A 13,734-nucleotide genomic window follows, 5' to 3' on the forward strand; every position below is an offset into this window, starting at 1 on the left:
TTCACGTGAGTCCAGGGACGGGAATGATCCTTGGGGACAGGAAGCATCCAGGCCAGTGAGCAGAGTCATGATACATTGGGCTCCTGGCAACACAGGAGTCAGGCTGGCCCTGTGGCTCCAACAGCCCCATGAAGTCCCCAGAGATCACGCACAGCTCGGTTTCCCTGGAGCTGAGACTTTATTTAGCAAAGGCCCTCAGCAGGATGGAGGCCCCGCCCCCAGCAGGGAGGGGCCCTGCCCCAGTGGAGCATTTCCTGGGTCCTGACCCTGGCAGAAGGGCCACTGAGGGACCCAGCAAGGCCGAATCCCCCAACTCCCAACACACACACACTGACCTTCTCTTCATTCTTAGCACAGTGAGCACAGGGAACTTTTGAACACTGACCCTGGTGTGCACCTGGGTGGATGTACACCCAGCTAGATGTGCACCCATGGGTGTGTGCTGCTGTGTGTACCACTCTGCGCACGTGCGGCTGCGTCAGTGTGTTTGTAGGTTATGCATGAGCCTAGAAGAATTTAGGAGATGGTTCTGACATCTCTACCCAGCCTCCCCCTCCCTTTCCTCCCCTTTGCCCTTTTCTGTAATGAAAAGAGAAAACAGCAGAGGGGAACAGAAAAGGGGAGAGACGTGGGAGTCACAGAGACCTGGATCTGCACCCCAAGCTGTGCAGGTCCCCACGCCAAGGATGCGGAGCGAGTCACTCAGGGCCTCTGAGCTGCAGCGTCTCATCTGTGAGAGGGAAGTGTTCGCCCGACAGAGCTGATAGCAGGAAAGATTCAGGGCATCCCAGTGGGATTCAGGGCACCTGGGGAGCAGGACTGTTTGCAGGCTCTTGGGTCAGGCGGCTAGAACCCCAGCCTCTTCCATCAGTTTCTAGCAGAGGGACCTTGGGCAGCTTCTCACCCTCTCTGAACTCGCCCTACAGAGGTTCTGCAAGGGTTGAAAGAGTAACATAGGTAACAGAGTGTGGCGTGGCACATAGTAGGAGCTTTATAGAGGGCAGTTATTAAAATGTGCATCAGAAAACATTTAGAGAAAAAGAGAGAAAACAAGAAAGCATCTCAGACTTTTTTGGAGGAATGGAAATATGTTCCACAATTGGACTGTGTGGCTGGTTGCACAACTGTAAATTTACTCAAAACCATTAAATCGTATGCTAGAAACAGTGGAATTTTATAGCGTATAAATTATACCTCAATAAAGCTATTTTGGGGTAAAGTATTTAGAGTTGAGTGGAAAAGCAAGTTGCAGAATAATACAGGCAGTATTGATACCACTTGTGAAAAGTTCTAAGCTATATAAAACAGTATTTTTCTAATATAAGTATGCATAGTAAAAACATCAAACAGAGCCTGGAATGATGTATCATAACTATGTTTGCTCGCTGGGTGGATGCAAATCAGGAAGGGAAATTTTTATCTGTAATGTTTTATTGTATTTATATATTTAAATGACCGGGAAACCTAGGCACTGGTGTCATAAAACTCAGAGTATGTAGGGGGCCGGGAAGCCGGGAATGAGAGACACCATCAGGGGTGGGCGGGGGGGCGGGGGGGTCATAACTTCCTGCCTCATGACTTCTGTGATGAAATGGTGGCGATTATGCTGGTGTTTGCTTTATGGCTATTCATTACGTGGTGCATCTATATTTTGTGCAGTTTTCTATGTTGCAGTTCAGATTTTTAAAGCTAAAAAAAACCTCTCTAGAAAAAGGATGAAAATGTTCACTTTGATGGGTGCGTTTGGGGGTTGGCTGTGTCAACCTCTACACCCTTGTGTACTGAAATTCAAAATAAGTCAGAAGAAATAATGACCTGCCTTGCAGCATAGGGTGAAAGCTATATAAGGTAATTTTGATCATACACTGAAGTGCCTGGGGGACAGGGAGTGGAGGGGCATTGTCCTTCCTCCTCAATCAGGGTGGCCCTGGCACTGCCTTGGTGGTCTCCAGTCCCCAGTCCCCATAGGAGCAACTGGGCTTGAAGCAGCCCCCTTCACCTGCTCCCTGGGCTCCCAGATGGCCAGAGCACAGGCAGACGGTAGAGGAGCCTCAGACAGTGTCCCTCATTTACCAGGCTCTCCACGTCTCTGGCTGATGGATGACCCTCCAGGCTCCCTCCCGCCTCCCTCTGGACATGGCTGTCTCCAAGGCCACAGCCCGCCCAGGGTGGGAGCTTGTGGGGGGGGCAGGGAGGAGCCACCGGTTGGCAAGGCCTCAGCTCCCTCCTACCACCGCTGCTCCACCTGTAACCCCAAGGTTCTCCCCAACAGCCCAGCCTCGGGGGGCTTCTGGTTGGCCTGGCTGCCAGTGCGCTTCATTTTCCCCTTCAGTCACTGAGAACTGAGTGCCCACCCGCCATGGGCCACGCACTGTGCTGGGTCCTTGCCTCCAGGGAGCTCACAGACCATGAACAATAAGCAGGACCTGAACTAACTATCTTGTTTGGATTGTCAGTGCCCTCGAGGAGATGGCCTGGAGCTGAGATCTAAAAGGTGAGCATCCGCCCCCACCATGAGATGATGTGGTACAAGCATATTTTGGAGACATTGCTGGCTAGTGCAAAGGCCCTGAGGCAGACCCAGGCTTGCATCAGTGGGCCTGGGCAGGGGAGGGCAGGATGAAGGAAAGGAAATGGATTCCTCTTCAGGACTAAGTACCCTCTGCCAAAGCCTGGAAAGGGGGCATGGTACAGTCATCAGGGCCACCAGAACCCACCCGGGGAGCAGCCCCAGGAAAGCCCCACTGGCATATTTGGGATGTGCTTTAAGCCCTGACCTAGAGGTTGCACCCAGAGGACCCCAGACAGCAGGAGAGGGTAGAACCACCCTCCTTGTCCCCCAGACAGAGGCAGGCACAGAGCCACAGGCCCTGCCTCAGCATTACTGAGTGACCTTGGACAAGTGGGGTCACCTCTCTGGGCCCTGGTTTCCATGTTAACAAAGATTGGCTGTGCTGTGGAAGGCCACCTACCCCAGCTTCAGAACTCCAGGTCCACAGGTGATTCCAGGCCCCACCCTGGGCCTGCAGCCTGGGCTCCCAGAGGGGTGAGTCCTAGGAAACTCCGCAGTACTCTGGGGGCTCGCCATCTGTGACCCCACAGCTGAGGTCCACAAAGACAGCGCGATCCCTCCGGGTCCGCAAGAAACTGGAACAAAAGACACAGGAGTGAGCTGAGTGCTCGAATGGGCACAGTCACGGCCACGAGGGGGCATCGCGGAAAGAACACCTGGCCTCTGGGAACCACGCCTGAGCCCTGAGCGTGTGGGCAGCACAGGTGTGTGCCGTGCCTGGAGGCGGGGAGGTGAGGGCGACAGGCGGAGAGAGAGCTGCCCAGCGGGGCAGATGGTGTGTTTGGGCACCAGGCTGGCCGCGGGACGGGAGAGTGGATGAGCTGAGAGCACCCTTCGCTGCCTGGGAGTCTGACTCTAAACACAGGCACTCACATACTCACCCAGGAGGCAGGGGCGTCTGCAGGTAAGGAGCCCCCAGGGTGTGGGGGCCTCCATCCCTGGCCCCTGGAGGGGGCTTCGCACCCGAGTTCCAGCCGGCTCAGCCACCAGCCATTCTGCCTGGACCCCTTCCTCCAGCCCTCTGCTGACCTAACTCTCAGCCTTCTTCCCATTTCAGGACTGAGGTCCAGGCCTTGTGTCCCGTGCTGGTTGGTCACTAAGGACCCGCAGCTGGGGGCTCATGACCCAGCCGTGGAGCAGGGGAGATGGGTCTGCCTCGCTGCTAACCTGACTCAGATGCTGGGCTCTCCGAGGAGCTGGGAGATGTGTCTGGGGGAGTGTGGCCACCTGGGCCCGTTGGTGCCTTGTGAGGTATGAACTAACCCAGAGCTGGCGGATGCCGGGCAAACCTCAGCCAGGCTCCAGCCCCGACACACCTGCACAGAGCCGAGTTCTTCCATCTTCAGCGTCAACGTGTGCAGCAAACCTGGCCTCTTTGTGGGGGTTGGGGGGAACAGCCTGAGGGGTGACAGCCTGAGGGGTGACAGGGCTGAACACATGGAGCCTAATGGCCTAGGCTCAAGTGTTAGTGAGCCTCTTTCTGGTTATGAGACCCTGAGCAATTAACTTAACCTCATTTACTAATGAAAACAATTTTATTGTAATAATTATGTTTATTTCAATATGCAACAGAGAAATATAACCAGCACATCAGTTCCCATCACAGCGATTATGGTTAGGACAAAGCTAATCTGAGTCTTTAAAGCATTTTTAATGCAAGTTGATTTATTTATGTAATTTATTTTTGGTTGCACTGGATCTTCATTGGGGCACAAGGGCTTTCTCTAGTTGGAGCGAGAGGGGGCTACTCTGTTAGGATACACGGGCTTCTCATTGTGGTGGCTTGTCTTGTTGTGAAGCGCCGGCTCTACAGCGCGGGTTTCTCGGTAATTGTGGGACGGGCTCCGTGGCCCTCGGCATGTGGAGTCTTCCCTGACCAGGAATAGGGATCAACCCTGTGTCCCTTGCTTTAGCAGGCAGATTCTCAGTCACTGGACTACCAGAGAAGTCCCTGCAAGTTGATTTAAAGTAAATAATAACACAGGTCTGGGTTGAGAAGCTGGTTCATAAGTGATGGAGGTTGGAGAATGCCAGGTAAGGGGGTGTCACCTGCCTGGCTGTGTTTTGCTGGGGGCTTGGGAACTTCAGAGGGTCCGGAGCAGGTGGAGATGCAGGGACTAGCAGATGAGAGTATCAGCAGTAGGGGAGCCTGAAGGGTGCTGCCGGAAGTCTTCCTTCTCTGGTGTCTGATCCCCCCACCCAGCCTGGGCTGCAGTGTGATCTCGGATGTAGCACAGCCACAGGGCACAGCGGGGCCCAGAGTGTGGCCTTGGGCAGTGGTGGCTGACGTGAAGCCTTTGGGAAGGTGGTTGCTGGGGAAGGGGTATGGGCCAGAGCTGTCGTGTTGGTGGGCAAAGGCGTCAGAAACCGTAAGAATGACACGGAGCGATGGTGGGTGTGTTGGTGAGGGCTGGAGCACAGCCTGTTGGTAGAGCATCAGAGGGATTTGGGGGGACGCCACCAGCAAGGGATGGAGGAGTACCAAGCTGGGCGACATGGTGTGAGAGTCCCAGGTCACCAGAGGTCATGTTTACAGACAGGCAGGATCTGTGAGCCCCAGGGAGAGGGCTGAGAGAGAAACAGTAGAAGGATGCGTGGGACTGGGGAACCTCAGAGCTTCAGGGGACACCCAGGTGACCAGGTCAACGGGACCTGAGTCTTGGTGGGGAGCAAGGAAGTGCTCGATTAGGTGAGGCCTCAGGAGCCGGCATCTCTGCCTCTGAGGGGTCTCTGGGACTCACAGTTCCCCTCTGGTGGAGACCCCTGCCCGCTGGACCCAGGCTCCCAGCTCCTACCATCCCCACTGTGGAGCCAGAATTAAGATTTATCTTTCAGGGGCCAGAAATTCAGAAAGCAGCAAAGTTTTAAATAATTATTATTTTTAAAGGATAAAATTAAATTTGTTTTCATCATAGGCTTATTCTTTTCCTACTCTTTTATAGTGGTAAAATATAAAACTTGCCACATTAACCATTTTTAAGCATATATTTCAGTGAGTTAAGTGCATTCACAATGTTGTACAACCATCACCACTATGCATTCTCAGACCTTTCTCATCATCCCAAAAGAGGAACTATACTCATTAAATAATACCCCCACGCTCCATCCCCAAGCCCCTGGTAACTTCTAGTCTACCTTCTGTCTCTATGAATTTCTGTTTTTCATGTATGCAGTATAAATGCATAGAGCAGAAAAATTTCCCTGACCCCTGGTTCCCTTCACAGATGAATTATTTTTATCTATTTCCTGTTTATTCTTTCAGAGGAATCTTATGCTTATATAAATACTTGCCTGTATATATATCTTTTTATTTATATACGAAGGTAACATACTGTTTTATGCCTCTTTTTTATTAAACAATATATCTGCCATGAAAAGATTTTTAGTGCATCAGGATATCAGTATATCTTCCATATTAGTGCACACAGAGCTGCCTTGTTCTTTGTGTGTGTGTGTGCGCACAGGCGTGTGCTCTGTTGTGTCTGACTCTGCAAACCCATGGACTGAAGCACTCCAGGCTCCTCTGTCCATGGAATTTCCCAGGCAAGAATACTGGAGTGGGTTGCCATTTCCTGCTCCAGGGGATCTTTCCAACCCAGGGATTGAACCCTCAAGTCTCCTGCCCTGGCAGGCAGATTCTTCACTACGACACCACCTGGGAAGTGCTTTGTCTTTTTTATTCCTGTTATTGTTCAGTTGTTCAGTCATGTCCACCCTTTGCGACCCCATGGGCTGCAGCATGCCAGGCTTCCCTGTCCTTCACCATCTTCCAGAGTTTGCTCAAACTCATGTTGCATCGAGTCGGTGATGCCATCCAACCATCTCATTCTGTTGCCCCCTTCTCCTTAATGGTTACATAATAATATTCCATTGTAAAGGTGAATCATACTGCATTTAACCTACCCCTTAATAGAAATGCTTCAATTTTCAATTTGCTACATTTATCTATTGTCAGCTTATGCCCACTTTTAGTGAAAAAAAAAAGCCACAGCACCTAACTAGCAGGAAGAACAAATTAAACATCATGAAATGCCCCTTCACACCAATTAGAGCAGCAAAAACTCAAGTCAGGTGACATCAAGTGTTGATTTGGATGTGGAAGAACTGGAATCTCAGATACAGCTAATAGGAATGGAAATGCTCATAGCACTGTGAGAGCTGTTTGGCATTACCTGGTCAAGCTAAAGATACATATGTCCTTCAGCCCAGCAATTCTGTCTCCAGGAGGTTGCAAAGACACTCTCCCATGTGGGCCAGCAGACAGGACTATCCATGGCAACAGGTACAGAATAATAAAGTGTGGGAATCGTCCTAAATGTCCAGTGGTAGGACAAAGGAGAAACAAATTGTGGCGGAGTGTTATACAACAATGAAAACAAGCTCTGGTTACATGTATCAGCAGGACTAGATCTCACGAACAATGGTAAGTGAAAAAAAAAGGAGTTGTTTGAGGATGTGGAAGTATGATACCCTTTATATGAAGCTTTAAGATGTATAAGACAATATCACATATTATTTATGGATGCATACATAGTAACATAAAGGTAAATGCATAGATTGATAATTATCAAATTCAAGACAGTGATTGCCCCTGGGGAGAGCAATGGGATGAAGGAGGAAATATCATAGGATTTCAGGTGCATCTGTAATTTTTTAAATGGTGGAGAGATAGACGGAACACAAACATTTGCCGTTTTAATCACTTTTAGTTGTACCATTCAGTGCATTAATTACAATATTGTGCAACTATCACGGGTCCCTATTTCTTAAACTTTTTCTTCATCACCCAAAGCAGAAACTCTTGCTCCTTAAGCTTCCTTTTCCCCTCACCCCAGACCCTGGTGACCTCTAACCTACTTTCTGTCTCTATAAATTTGCCTATTCTGCACATTTCCTATAAGGAAAGTCCTACAATATTTGTGTCTGTCTTATTTCACTTCACATGTTTTCAAAGTTCATTCAGGTTGTAGCATAGATCAGAACTCATTCCTTTTTAGGGCTGAATAAGATCCCATTGAGGACTTCCCTGATAGCTGAGTTGGTAAAGAATCCACCTCCAATGCAGGAGACCCCAGTTCGATTCCTGAGTTGGGAAGATCTCCTGGAGAAGGGATAGGCTACCCACTCCAGTGTTCTTGGGCTTCCCTGGTGGCTCAGTTGGTAAAGAATCTGCCTGCAATGTGGGAGACCTGGGTTCAATCCCTGGGTTGGGAAGATCCCCTGGAGAAGGAAATGGCAACCCACTCCAGTATTCTGGCCTAGAGAATTCCATGGACAGTCGATGGGGTCACAGAGTTGGACATGACTGAGCTACTCACTAAGATCCCATTGTACGGATATGCCACATATCCATCTCTGTTCATCTGTGGATGGACGTGGGGGTTGTTTCCCTATGGGCTGCTGTGACTGATGCTGCAATGAGCATCAGTGTGCGAGTATCTATTGGAGACTGCTTTCAGTCCTTTTGGGCCCATACCTAGGAGTGGAATTGCTAGGTCATGTGGTAATTCTCCGTTTAGCTTTTCAAGAAAACTGCAAGGTTTTTGTGTATAGGCCAGCGGGTCTCTATGTAATACTCCAGGCCTTTTCTGTATGACTGAAATATTTTATAAATCTAAAAAAAGTAGAATGAGTTAAAATTGGAAGCCACCATTTGCATCGTTAGTATCTTCAAAACCGCATCATAATTCAGAGCTATTTGAGGGAACATTTGCGGCTGTTGGCTCTCAGTTTCACAATTGTCAATTACAGCTCCTGCCCATTCATATCACTGAAATGTTCAGCCCTCTCCAGAAGACACTCGACAAAGCCCCTGGGCTCCAGAGGTCCCCAGGCCTCACAGGGTGGGGGCCGGTGGCACTGCCTCATCCTTACTGTCACCTGAGTCACAGGTTACCCTCCACCCCACCCCCGTCCTCCTGCGGGTTATTTCTGGATCTTCCCCTAGGGATTCAGCATTATCCCTCCCTGACTTCTGATCTCCGGGCAGAGGCAGGCTGATCCTGGGCTAAGCCCCTCCTACCAGGTGAGCCTCTCTCACCTTGGCCTCTTCTGAGTTCAGCAGCCCAGACCGCAGCCTGCATGGAACCGAGCAGAGAGCCATAGTGCCTCCACTCAGCCCCTGGGGCTGAGTCCTGGGTGGGCCTGGGGTGACCTTGAGCCAGGTCCTCCATCTCTAGGCTCAGGAAGCAGGTGGAGTCGGGGGTTGCGGGGTGCTCACAGACCTGTGGTCTGCAAACCACTGAACAGGTGTCCCAGGAGGGAGAGGAGACAAGCATCTCTTTGAGCCATTTAGCCCATCGTGACAGCTCCAAGAGCATTTGACATCTGCAAAATAACATCATTAGATAAGTGTTAACTTTTTCCCACTGGCAGGCCCAGGGCTAGTAAATGTACTGTGACGACTATAATGTGTTTATGAAATGTGAATAATAAATTATCAGAAAGAACTGCATTTTTAATATTGCCTAATACATCCAGTTGGCCTCACAGCAGCCACCGGCTATATGGCAGCGGTTTCCATTAACTTACTGTGCTGGCTCTCCACACGATTCCTGGGCTGGGGCCCCAGCAGGGGCCAAGGAGGAGGCCAGGGACAGCGGACAGCTCCCATGTCCCTTCCTGATTCAGTCTCTGTCTTCTGGAATCTAAAGAAAAGTGGAGCCTCGTTTACCATCTAGGCCACTGCAGAAAGCACCCTGGGGTTTGTCACAGGGTAGGGGTACAATAAATATGTGTTAAAGTGCAGATTCCTAAAGAAATAAATGGACAAGGGCCCCTGGAAGGCCCCTCTCCATCAAACAGGAAGTGCTTGGAAGTGCTCCATCAGCTTCTCCTTTGTGTAAAATTTCCTGTCAATTCAGACAAGTTTCTATCAGCACAGCATGTCCTGAGCTCCTCTAGTGATCAGGGAAGGGGGAGACTGGTACAGTGAGGCCAGGGGCGGGAAGGGCCCTTCCTCCCAGAGCACAGTGACACCAGGCAGAGACGCCAACCCAGGGCGTCCCACCAAGTGCAGGGTAGAGGTCATTGCCTCCAAATGCCTCTCACCTACTGGAAGGAAAGGCTTTAACTGTTCATTCTCAGCCAAGAAAGAAGTCATAGTGCCTGATGTAGGATGTTTCAGGCTCCCTATTGGGACTTCTAGAGAAGGAAATGGCAACCCACTCCAGTATGCTCACCTGGGAAATCCCACAGACAGAGGAGCCTGGCGGGCTACAGTCCATGGAGTTGCAGAAGAGTCGGACACGACATAATGACTAAGTAACAACATTGGGACTTTGCCAGAGTGCTCGCAAAATTCCAACCCTCCCCGCCAAGAGTGGCACATTGAACAGTGCAGGGATAGCAAAACAGGTGAGAATACGAAACCGTTTGCACCTTCTAACCCAGCGATTCTCATACAATTAATTGTGCATCAAAATAACCCAGGGGTGCTTATTCAAACACACCCTGAGTCTTCACACACATGTCTGAGTCCATGGGTGTGAGGCAAGGGCCAGGAATGTGTATTATTAACAAGCATCCCAGGGATGCAGGTACCCTGCATCCATCCTTTGAGGAACCCACTTCTACCTAGTTGGACTGGGGCCTTTGCAGTCTGTTAGAGAGGGGAGGGGGCAACTCAGAAGCCTGTTGGGAGAAGCAGGTGGTGGAGAATCAGGAGTACACGGTTCCATGGACTTCGCTGGTGGTTCAGTGTTTAAGGCTCCATGCTTCCACTGCAGGGGGCCCAGGTTTGATCCCTGGTTGGGGAACTAAGATCTTGCATGCCACACAGTATGGCAAAAAAAAAAAAAAAGAGTACAGGATTCCTGAGGGCTGTGACTCTGCCCACTTCACTTTGCCAAGGACAAGTCCAGCTGCCTGCCTGTGTGGGGAGTGGAAGAGGCAACCTGATTGATGGGGTCTGGACATGTCCAGCTGTTTAAAGATCCCCACACATGCTAGCCGGCGCCCCAGACTTGGCAGGAGCCTGCACTTTTCAATGTACTTTCCCAACATCCTCATCTGGTCCTGACAGCAGACAGGAAAAGAGGGCAGCCAACTGCATTTCACTGGTAGAGAGACTGAGGCAGGCACAGGGCGTCAGACTATGGTTTGCACCAGGAAGGCAGGGGCAAGAGAATGACAATGTTCTGAGTGCCTCTTTCGTGCTAAGTCCTTTCTCTGCAGCCCCACCTTCATTTCTCACAAGGTTGTTCCCCCTAACTTGCCCCAAATTAGACACAATTAGGAGGAGGCTTTTGTTTATTTTTTGCTGCGTTGGGTCTTTGTGGGCGTTCTCTAGTTGCGGCGAGCGGGGACTCCTCTTCCTTGCGGTGCGTGGTCTCCTCATGCCGTGGCTTCTCGCTTTCTGGAATGTGGGTTCAGTGGTTGTGGCACACGGGCTTAGTGGAATCTTCCCAGACAAGGGATGGAACCCACGTCCCCTTCATTGGCAGGCAGATTCTTAACCCCCGGACCCCAGGGAAGTCTCAGGCACTGTTTTGAATCCATCTGCCTGTCTCCCCTGCCCAGACTCTTTCTAGAAACTAGACACCTGCCTGGTAATACCAATTCTGCTCCCTCCAGGGGGGCCCTACCCCATGGCAGCTGGGCTCACAGCTGGGTGAACTCAGACTTCAGAGTGGCGCTCAACTCTGCCACCTACCAGAGGTTAGCCCCAAATATGCCAGTGTTCCTCCTGCAGCTATCCTGGCATTTGCTGACTGGATGCTTTGGAGGCTGGGCTTCTTGCAGACCCTCCCCAGAGCCAGCACCCACAGAGCCAAGAACCAGGCACTGAACTTCAAGAAAGCCAGACCCACAGAAAGTCAAGAGGCCAGGAAGAAGTAGTCAGCCCCGTTCTCTCCCCTCTCCCAGGGAACACATGGGTAGACCCTGGCCATCAAAAGGGAAAAGGGTCAGAGGTCAGGATATCCAGGCTGTTATTCCCAGTCACTCACCTTCCTGAAGACTCAGGTTCCCCATCTGTAAGACGGTGACTGCACTCTCGTGCCCCTCAAGTGAATGAATTACAGAATGATGGTTCCGCGTCTGTACTTTAATACCCGGTGCCATTACATAATCACTTAGTGATGCAGCCACCTCTGGCACAGAAGTCACTCCGTGCCTATTTAAGGACTAATCCCCTTAAGCATTCCCGGAAATGAGAAACCCACTCTGTGTTAGGCTTCCGGGCTCTCCTGTCCTTCCCTTGGCCTTGGATTCTTGGAGGGCTGAATTTCTCTTGCACCAAGATCCCAGATTGTCCTTCGGGAGCCTCCAGGCCGGTTCATTCCCACTGCAACCCCTAAGATTCTCAGCCACCTCTCTCTTTCCCTCCCCTTCCTTCTCAATTTGGGCAGTCCCCATCCAAGAAGCCACAGGAAGAGCTCCCGGGGAGCCAGTTTTTACCTCTGTTTCCAGCTTGTCTCTGTAGGGGTGAGAAGGGAGAGGCAGGGGTGGGGGCCATGAAAGTTTCAAAAAAAGTCAGGACACCTGAGTGCTGAGCCCAGCTCTGTCACCAGCCAGAGATCACCCAAGCAAGTCACGGTGTCTGAGCTTAAATTTCCTCACCTGCAAAGTGGGAATGTTGTACTCTGCCCTGCCTGCGTGGTGGGTGGCAGAAGGGATCAGTGAGGTGACAGCTGTGAAGGCTCTTGACAGAGCATGCCATAGGTTTCCAGGGCGGGTGGGGACCTTGCCCACCCAGTTCAGAACTCGTCACGAAATAACTCATGGATCTCCATCATGTGCGTCAGCAGCGAGTCTCCTCTCTCAAGGGAAGGGTGAAGAGAAAGCTGACACCGGGTGAGCATCTCTTATCTGCCATGCTCTTGCCAGATGCAGCCTTCTCAGAGTGCCAAGTGGTTGGAATTAGCCCCATTTCACAGCTGAGAACACTGAGGTTCAGAGAGAGCTAATGATGTGCCAGAATGATGCATCTGGAAGTGATGAAGGTGAGGCCACCTCTCTCTTCCCCCCACACCGCCACAGGAGTTATGGTGGGGGCAGGGGCACAGGCTTGAGACCCCTCATTTAGTCTTTCTGGAAGGGACCCAGCCAAGAAGATAAGCATCTCTGATGTCAATGGAAACCAGAGAGAGTAAACAGGATTCTGTCTATGGCCAGGGCTTTCTGGGAACACACCTGTATAAGCAGCAGCCATTCCCAACAGAACCGAATTCTCAGGAAATCAGGACAGAGCCAGGGCTGGGCCTTTGTTTGGTTTTCTGACCATGTGGGAAGCCTGAGGCCTGGTGGCCAGCCACGCCCTGCCTCTCCGCCTCTGCATCCTTCATCATGCCCTGGGGATGCCCAGGCCCCTGCCTGCCCTCATCCTCTCCCAATCACCTCTTGTGGTCAAGGTCCTCACACACCCTGTCCTTCAAGCTACTCACTGACCAAGTGAGAGGCTGACTCCTGGTTAGAAGGAGGGTGCTTGCGTGTGACCTGAGAGGAAGGGTGAACAGACTGTGCCATCGGTGACCTTGGACAGCTGTGGATGTCTTGCTAATGTGAGAGCATCCTGTCTGGCACTCCTAGGAGTGAGGCTATGTGACCTGCTAGGCTGGGGGCTGGGAGGCGCCCTGGGTCTCCTGATCACTTTGGGGGCGTGTCTGTATATGCTGTTAGGTGTGCCGCGGACAGGGGTGCCCTGAGTCCCCTGACCGCCTCCACGAATGCTGTTAGGGATATGTGTGTATTGAGGGGGTGTACAGCACCACAGTAGCTTCAGCCAACTCTCTATGGGTACGTGTGTCCTGCAGATGTGAGCAGTCGGTGCTTCCGCCCAGTTCTGCACACGTTTCTGTGCGCTGGAAGTGTCCTTGCGCACCGGCGTTTGTTCTGTGTGAACGGAGCCCAGGAAGTGCGGGCACGCGCGGGAAAGTGCGGGTGTGCGTCCTGCAGGTTCCTGCTCTGCTCCGCGCCCGTCCTGCGCCTCGTGAGTGGAAGGCGCCGAGTGGCCCTGCCCGCCGAATGCGCGCGCAGGGTCCCGGGCCGGCGTGCGCGCCGGTGTGAGTGCCAGTGAGTGCGGCGCCACTCGGCTCGCTCCGCGCCGCGCCGCCCGCACACTCGCACTGATCGGCGGCTGCCGGTGACGCGGGCTGGGCCCGCCCCCTGCCTGCCGGCCCCTGGCACTCACTCGCGCCGGCCGCCGCCGAGCAGGCAGCAGC

General features: G+C 51.9%; 1 long non-coding RNA gene across 1 annotated transcript; it reads right to left on the reverse strand.

Annotated features, from left to right (window-relative positions):
- Positions 1-7,258: 7,258 nt before the first annotated feature.
- LOC139177519 (uncharacterized) lies at positions 7,259-13,569 on the reverse strand. Its single transcript, XR_011561947.1, has 3 exons — positions 11,521-13,569; positions 9,104-9,219; positions 7,259-8,899 (listed from the first exon to the last, which is right to left on the reverse strand). It is a non-coding gene; the product is annotated as an uncharacterized lncRNA (long non-coding RNA).
- Positions 13,570-13,734: the final 165 nt, after the last annotated feature.

The sequence above is a fragment of the Bos indicus genome, chromosome 19 (assembly GCF_029378745.1).
Source record: "Bos indicus isolate NIAB-ARS_2022 breed Sahiwal x Tharparkar chromosome 19, NIAB-ARS_B.indTharparkar_mat_pri_1.0, whole genome shotgun sequence".
Taxonomy (NCBI): Eukaryota; Metazoa; Chordata; class Mammalia; order Artiodactyla; family Bovidae; genus Bos; species Bos indicus.